Source organism: Cricetulus griseus, chromosome 3, assembly GCF_003668045.3.
Source record: "Cricetulus griseus strain 17A/GY chromosome 3, alternate assembly CriGri-PICRH-1.0, whole genome shotgun sequence".
Classification (NCBI taxonomy): Eukaryota; Metazoa; Chordata; class Mammalia; order Rodentia; family Cricetidae; genus Cricetulus; species Cricetulus griseus.
This window is the reverse complement of record NC_048596.1, coordinates 229285374-229293685: the sequence shown is the minus strand read 5'-3', so window position 1 is coordinate 229293685 and position 8312 is coordinate 229285374.

The following is an 8312-nucleotide window of genomic DNA, read 5'->3' as shown; positions in this document are numbered from 1 at the left end:
TATTATTTTGCAACAAGCAAGGGGATATAGATATTATTACAGACCTCATTTGTTTGGTAATTTTGAAATATTTATGTATATGTGCTATGCAGGTCAGAAGAGTGTCTGAACACTGGTGCTTTTGTTACCAGGAGTCCTGGGAAATCTAGCTTTTTATATGAATGTGTTTATATACCTCTGATCACACGACTTCACAGCAACACCCTTAATCACTGAGCCATCTCTCCTGTCCATGATTTTTATCTAACGATAAATAAGATGTTAAAATTCAGATCAATGTTTTATAGTTTTAGCCTCATTTAACATTCATAAAAACTAAATTAAAAATAATCAAATTACTATGAGCTTCGAAGTGGGAGAATAAATTAAAAATATTGATGAGATAGGTTTTTATTCTATTAATCCTAGAATATATGGGCTTTCACTAAAGCAGAAAATGAGACTAGAATATGTGATAATTTTTAATTTAATATGGCCCTACAATGTGCATTATATACAAGGTAAGACTGAAATACATAAAACTTCACTCTTCTGAAAGAAATGGTTGTAGTAATTAATAACTTTATATGCTTTCCAATCTAGAATTACTATCTATTAAATAGGAGTCAGGAAAAAGTGTTTACTGAGAGGTTTAAAAGAGGGCTGAAAAGATGGCTCATCTCTTAAGAGTGTCATCTCCTTTTCCAGAAGACAAAGGTTTGATTTCAACAACCACTTGGCAGTTCACATAATTATGTAACTCCAAGTGATCTGATGCCCTCTTCTGGCCTACATGGACACACCATGCATGCGGTAGATAAACACAGATGCAAGTAAAATACCTATGCACATAAAAATAAATAGTACTTTGACAGAAATAGAAATATGGTATCGGCTATAGTTCATCTGTGCCTGGTTTCTGTTGCAGTAGTTAGTAGCTGATGGAAGCAGAAGCAGAGATCCACAGCTAAACACTGAGACAAAATCCTGGAATCCAGTTGTAGAGGGAGGAATGATGAACAAAGGAGTCAAGAACATGCTGGGGATGCCCAAAGAAACAGCTGACCTGAGCAAGTGGAAGCTCACAAACCCCAGTCTGACAACTGGACAACCAGCATAGGGATGAACCAGGCCTCCTGAATGTGGGTGTCGGTTGGAAGGCCAAGGCAGTCTATGGAACCTCTAGCAGTGGAACCAGAATTTGCCTGTTCCTTATGGGGGATACTCTCTCAGCCTAGATATATGGGGTAGCACCTATGCCCTGCCCCAAATAATGTGACAGACTTTGATGACCCCCTACAGAAGGTCTCACTCTCCCTGGGGAGTGGATGGGGGTGGGATGGGGAGTTGTTGAGGGGTGTGGAAGGAAGAAAGAACTGGTATTGGTATGTAAAATAAGATTGGTTTTAACTTAAATAAAAAAGAGAAAAAAGTAATGGATATTCATCAATGTGACTGAAAGAGCTTATAGTTCATTGTATTGATTGTTTGATATTATTGCATTTGTTTATATGTTTGTCACATACTGTTTATACCTTCATTTATTGATGGAAAATTTAGTTCCTTCCACTTGCTGAACTCATGAAACTCCTTTTTAATGTTATCAAACTTTATTTTTGATTGTCTGGGGAGTGTGTGTGTGTGTGTGTGTGTGTACATGTTTCATGTGTGGAAGTTGATATGGATAGTCCACATGTCCTAAAGAATCCAATCTTAAGTCATTACCAAAAGCTACAAATTCCAGACCAAGTAATTTTGTGCTACCAGTTACAATGTGGTATGAAACTGAAAGCCTCAATGAACAAAATATCAGACAGTAAAAAACTGAAGAATATCTGTCAAGGTGAGATGCTGAGGTATCGGGGCTATCTTCTCAGATATGGGAACATGCATCGTGTTTCTCTCATAGCCATACTTCTTTCTTCCATGTGCTTCCAGGGGAGATAGAAGAGGACTACATTTAGAATCAGAAGCTCCTACATGGTCTGGTTTTTCCACTTAAACTTCTTGGTAACATCAAGCTAATCTCAACCTTTCCCTTTTGGTTGGGGGAATTCCTTTATTACCTTAAGGATTCTGACTATTCCTTATACCTTCTTGGTGACTTCTTGTGCCTTTTAATATTTATGCAGGAAGGAAAGAATAATTATGAATTCTTAGCATAATTGCTATGTGACAATTGTGTTTTCAATGGGCCATTTGTTGTGCTTATTGAGAAGATGATGAAGGTGTGAAGGAAAATAAGTTCTCTGAGGCTTCTCATAGTTAATAAAGTACTCTTGGGCTTCTCACAATTCATATATAAAATTGCACAGAGTCAGATCAGAGGGAAGGTGGCCAGCAATTTTAGTAAAATGCCTATTTTTCAAGAATAGAGTCAATGAGCCAGGCGGTGGTGGCAAGAGCTTTAATCCCAGCACTCAGGAGGCAGAGACAGGCGGATCTCTGTGAGTTCGAGTCCAGCCTGGTCTACAAGAGCTAGTTCCAGGACAGCCTCCAAAGCCACAGAGAAACCCTGTCTCAAAAAAAAAAAAAAAAAACAAAGAATAGAGTCAACGAAGCTTTCTAATTCATCAAACACATAGAAAAAAAGAAATGGACTGCAGGTTAACTCCCAAAGTTTAGTAAGTCCAACAACTGAATGAGCTAGCTGAGAGGATGAGAATGAAGCAGATTTTTCCAGGAAGACAGTGAGTTTATTTTAAACACATTTCAGTTTCTAGGTATCCACCTGAGTGTGTAAGACAATTTTGCCACTAAGCCTAGACATATTGACACATATTTAGATACAGTTGGAAAATAATTTCTAGCTTAGATGCCCTGAAATTAGTGTGAAAAATCAGCGGGTTAGTGTGGACATTAATGAAATAATACATGAGACATTCTAGGGTTGAGTTGGTGAAAGAAAATTTAAAAGGAGCAGAGACTAGAATGGAAACTGAGAAATACAGGTACTTGTAAATGGAGTTCTTAATTGGTCTAACTAAAAACCCAGTCAGATATAGAGGAAAATGTTGAGAGATCAGAGAGAAGAAGGAGCAAGCCACCACCACACCTTACATCCTTAGAGTCTTAGCAGACAAGAGATTTATTTCCTGATCTCTCCAAGACCTTTAACATGAAAGGGTGTTGGATTTTGTTAAAGGCTTTTTCAGCATCTAGTGAGATGATCATGGGATTTTTCTTCCTCAGTTTGTTTATATGGTGGATTACATTGATGGATCTTCATATGTTGAACCATCCCTGCATCCCTGGGATGAAGCCAACTTGAACACAGTGGATGATTTTTCTTATGTGTTCCTGAATTCTATTTGCCAGTGTTTTATTGAGTATTTTTGCATCAATGTTCATAAGGGATATTGGCCTGTAATTCTCTTTCTTTTGTGGCTTTTTACCAAGTTATTGAAGTGTTGTTAAAAGAGTTTGGCAATGACCCTTCTGATTCTATTGTGTGGAATACTTTGAGGAAATTGGTATTAGCTGTTCTTTGAGTTTCTGGTAGAATTCTGCACTGAAGCCATCTGGCCCTGGGCTTTTGATTGAGAGACTTTTCATGACTGCTTCTATTTCATTAGTGGTTATAAGTCTATTTAAATTTTCTTCTGTTTTTGAATTAATTTTGGTAAGTGATATGTATCCAGAAAATTTTCCATTTCCTTTAGGTTTTCGAATTTTGTGAAGTACAGGTTTTTAAAGCATGACATAATGATTCTCTGGATTACCTCAGTGTCCATTGTTTTGTCGCCCTTTTCATTTCTGATTTTGTTAATTTGCATGTTTACTCTCTGCCATTTGGTAAGTTTGGATAAGATTTGTCTATCTTGTTGTTTTTTCAAAAAACCAATTTTTCATTACATTGATTCTTTGTATTGTTTTCCTTGTCTATTTTATTGATTTCAGCCCTCAGTTTGATTATTTCTTGACCTCTACTCCTCTGGGGTGAGTTTGTTTCTTTTTGTTTGAGAGCTTTCAGTTGTGCTGTTAATTCTCTAGTATGACTATTCTCCAGTCTCTTCATGTGGGCACTTAGTGCTATGAACTTTCCTGTTAGTGCTGCTTTCAAAGTGTCCCATAAGTTTGGGTGTGTTGTGCATTCATTCTCATTGAATTCTAGGAAGTCTTTAATTTTTTTATTACTTCCTTGACCCAGGAATGGTGCAATTGCATGTTGTTCAATTTCCATGAGTTTGTAGGTATTCTACAATTTGTGCTGTTATTAAATTGTAACTTTAAAGCATCTTGTTCTGATAAAACACAGGTGATTATTCCAGTTTTTTGTACCTGTTGAGTTTTGCTATGTTGCCAACTATGTGGTTGATTTTAGAAAAGGTTCCATGTGGTGCTAAGAATGAGGTATATTCTTTTGTGTTTGGATGGAATGTTCTATACATGTCTATTAAACCCAATTAGATCATAACTTCTATTTGATTCTTTGTTAAGTTTCTGTCTGATGGTTCTGTCTAGTGGTGAGAATGGGGTGTTGAAGTCTCCCATTACAACTGTGTGAGCTTTTATGTGTGATTTGAGTTTTAGTAATGTTTCTTTTACAAAAGTGGATGCCTTTGTATTTGAGGCATAGATGTTCAGAATTGAGACTTCATCCTGATGGGTTTCTCCTGTAATGAATATGAAATTACTTCCTTTGTCTCTTTTGATTGATTTTTAGTTTAAAGTGTAATTTGTTATACTTTAGGATTGCTACCCGCGTTTGTTTCTTGGGTTCATTTGATTGGAAAATCTTTTCACAACCCTTTACTCTGAGGTACCATCTGACTTTGAAGTTGAGTTGTGTTTCTTGTATGCAGCAGAAGGATGGATTCTGTCTTCCTATCCATTCTGTTAGACTATTTCTTCTCATAGGTGAGTTAAGATAATTATTATCGAGGGATATTAATGACCATTAATTGTTCATTCTTGTTAGTTTTTGATTTGTTGATTGTGATGAAACTATTGTGGATTCACCCCCCCCTTTTTGGCTGTTGGTAAAGTGGGATTATCTATTGCCTATGTTTTTCTAGTTGTAGTCAACTTCCTTAGGTTGGAGTTTTCCTTCCAGTACTTTCTATAGGGCTGGATTAGTGGATATGTATGGTTTAAATCTGGTTTTGTCATGGAATCTCTTGTTTTCTCCATCCATAGTGACCGAAAGTTTTGCTGTGTATAGGAGTCTGGGTCTCTTAGAATTGGTAGAATATCTATCCAGGACCTTTTGGCTTTCATATTTTCCATGGAGAAGTCAGGTGTACTTCTGATAGGTTTGTCTTTATATATTACCTGCCCTTTTTTCTTAGCTGCTCTTAATATTCTTTCTTTATTCTGTATGTTTGGGGCTTTGATTATTATGTAGAAAGGTAACTTTTTTGTGATCCACTCTATTTGGTGTTCTGTAAGCATCTTATACTTTTATTGGCATGTCTTTTTTTAGGTTGGGAAATTTTTCTTCTATGATTTTGTTGAGTATGTTTTCTGCACCTTTAAGGTGAGTTTGCTCACCTTCTTCTATACCCTGTTATTCCTAGGTTTGGTCTTTTCACAGTGTCCCATATTTCCTGGATATTCTGTTTTAGGGATTTGTTGGACTTAAGATTTTCTTTGGTCAATGAACCTATTTCTTCTAGTGTGTCTTCAACACCTGAGAGTGTCTCTTCCATCTCTTTTATTCTGTTCACTATGTTTACATCTGTAGTTCCTGATCATTTACCATGCTTTTCTATTTCCAGCATTTCCTCAATTTCTGTTTTCTGTACTATCTGTATTTCAGTTTTCATGTCTTGAACTGTTTGAATTGTTTACTTCATCTGTTTATTGTTTATTCTAGACTTCCCTTGCTTTCTTTAAGAGAGTTGTTGATTTCCTCTGTTTTTTGGTTTGTTTTTGTTCCATTTATTTAAGGGATTTTCTCATGACCTCTTTGAGGTTCTTTATCATTTTTATGAAGTTGTTTATCAGATCATTCTCTTCTGCTTCATCTACTTTGAGATGTTCAAGTCTTGCTGGTGTAGAGTCCTTAGACTCTAGTGGTATCATATTTGTTTTTTGTTGTTGAATGTGTTTTTGTATTGTCTTCTTCCCATCCCTTTTTCCAGGGGGTGCAGGAGGAGTCTCTTCCTCTCCTGGTTGGTACAGGTCCAAGGTTCCCTTCTGATGGGTGCAAGCAGGTGCAATACTCTGATGGCTCTCCTCTTAGCAGGGATGTAATCAGGACTATTACTGGGGACTTTGCAGACTCTGGGTGGTCTGGTCTGCCAGGATGGGATCCCCAGTGCACAGTCCCCAGGCTTCAGGCAGCTCTGAGCTCTAACTTTTTCTACAAATCTGGAAAATAAATTGAAATAGGGGAAACAGTACCCAGAAAAGCCAATAGTTGATGACATGATTAGACTCTGAGGTATAGCCAGCTCTGATTATTTATCTTGTTTCCTGTTCATGGACTAGTTCTAGCATGAAGAAACTGGGAACCAGAAGCAGGTTACTGAGCAAACCAGTTAAGTCCCTACTCATTCTACCTCTAGTTTCCATTGATCCTACAATGCCAACATCACTAATGTTCCTACATATAGTTACACAAACTGATGTGTGGAATTGGATTCCTGTTACTCTTCTGGGTAAACAGATGCTGTTTCTTTTCTCCTTCCCTAGACACAAAAATAACAGAAATCATTATGTCTAAAACTTGTTCTGTTTTTATGTGAATTAGAATTCTTAAATATAACACTGTATCATGATAAAGAAACATTTTTAGAATTTTTCAATCATAGTAAATTATGCAATATATTTATTGAGTATGTTAACATTTCTTAGGCTAGGATTAATTAGCCTCCACTTTCCATATTCTTTTTTGGTCACTGTAAACCTTTGATCTATCTATGTATGTGGAGACAGAGTGTGCATGATATGCTTATGAACATGTATGCAAGTGTGGGAGTACACATGCCTCATCATGGAGATTAGAGGACAACCTCAGGAGCCAGTCCTTGCTCCTTAACTTCCACCTTTGTTGAGACAGAACTCTTGCTGTTCACTATGGAGTATGCTAGAATAACTCACACATAAGCAAGGAGGGATTCATTCTCTCATCTCTGTCTCCTATCCCACTAGATTACAGACCCAGGCTAGCATACAGACTTCACAAGGATTCCAGGATTTGAACTCAGATCTTATAATTACACATCAAGTGTTTTACCTACTGAGCCATCTACCCAGCCCATGAAGCCTCTTCCTAATTGGACATTCCTTGAAATAACCAGATGTTTTATACTATGCACCCAGAAATCCACACAGGGAGAACATTAAAAGAATGATAACTGTGTGTTTTTCAATTTTTGACTCTTAAGAAGCTAAATAGGAAATTGAAAGGAAAGATAACACTTTCAACTTTCCCCTTGACAACTATATTTTTGCTTTGTAATTGTTATGCTTAGTCATGGCACTGTAATGAGAGCACAATGCAATAAAAGGTACAGCATAGCAATGAACTGATTAGATGTACAATAATTAACCACTGTTGGAAATCCTGTGCCAAAGATACACAGAACCTTAGGACTCATATGACTTTCACCTGTTATATAACTATAAGAATCTATCAATACAGTCAAAACAAAGAAGACCATTTCATTTTTGTGTGAACTTATTCAGGATTATTCATAGAAAAGGAATTGAAAAGCACATCATATGACACGAACTGACAATCCAGGCAATGGTGGAGAAGATAACCTAAACTCCCTTCCCCTAAAATGAGATTGATGACCACTTTTATGCCATCCTAGAGGCCTCATCCAGTAGCTGATGGAAGCAGAGGCAGACATCCACAGATATACACTGAACTGAACTCTAGAACTTAGTTGCAGAGAGGCAAGAATGAAGATCAAAGGGGGTGATACCAGGCTGGTGAAACCCACAGAAACAGCTGGCCTGAACAAGGGGGAGCACATCGACCCCAGACTACTATCTGGGAGGCCAGCACGGGACTGAACCAGACCCCTGAACTTGGACGTCAATGAGGAGGCCTCCGAACTCTAGAAGGCCCCTGGTAGTGGATTGGTATTTTTCCCTGGTGTAAGAAGGGAGTTTGAGAGTCCATCCCACGTGAAGGGATGCACTCTTGGCATGAACACATGGGGAAGGGCCTAGGCCCGGCCCAGGATGATGTGGTGGACTTTGGAGAGCTCCTGTTGAGGGCCCTACCCTGCCTAGGGAGTGGAGGGTGGATGGAATGGGGGGGCTAGGTCAGGGGGTGGGGGAAGAGGGGTAGGGATGAGGGGAGGGAGAAGGAGAAGGGATTGACATGTGAAGCAAGCTTGTTCCTAATTTGAACTAATAAAAAAGAGAAAAGC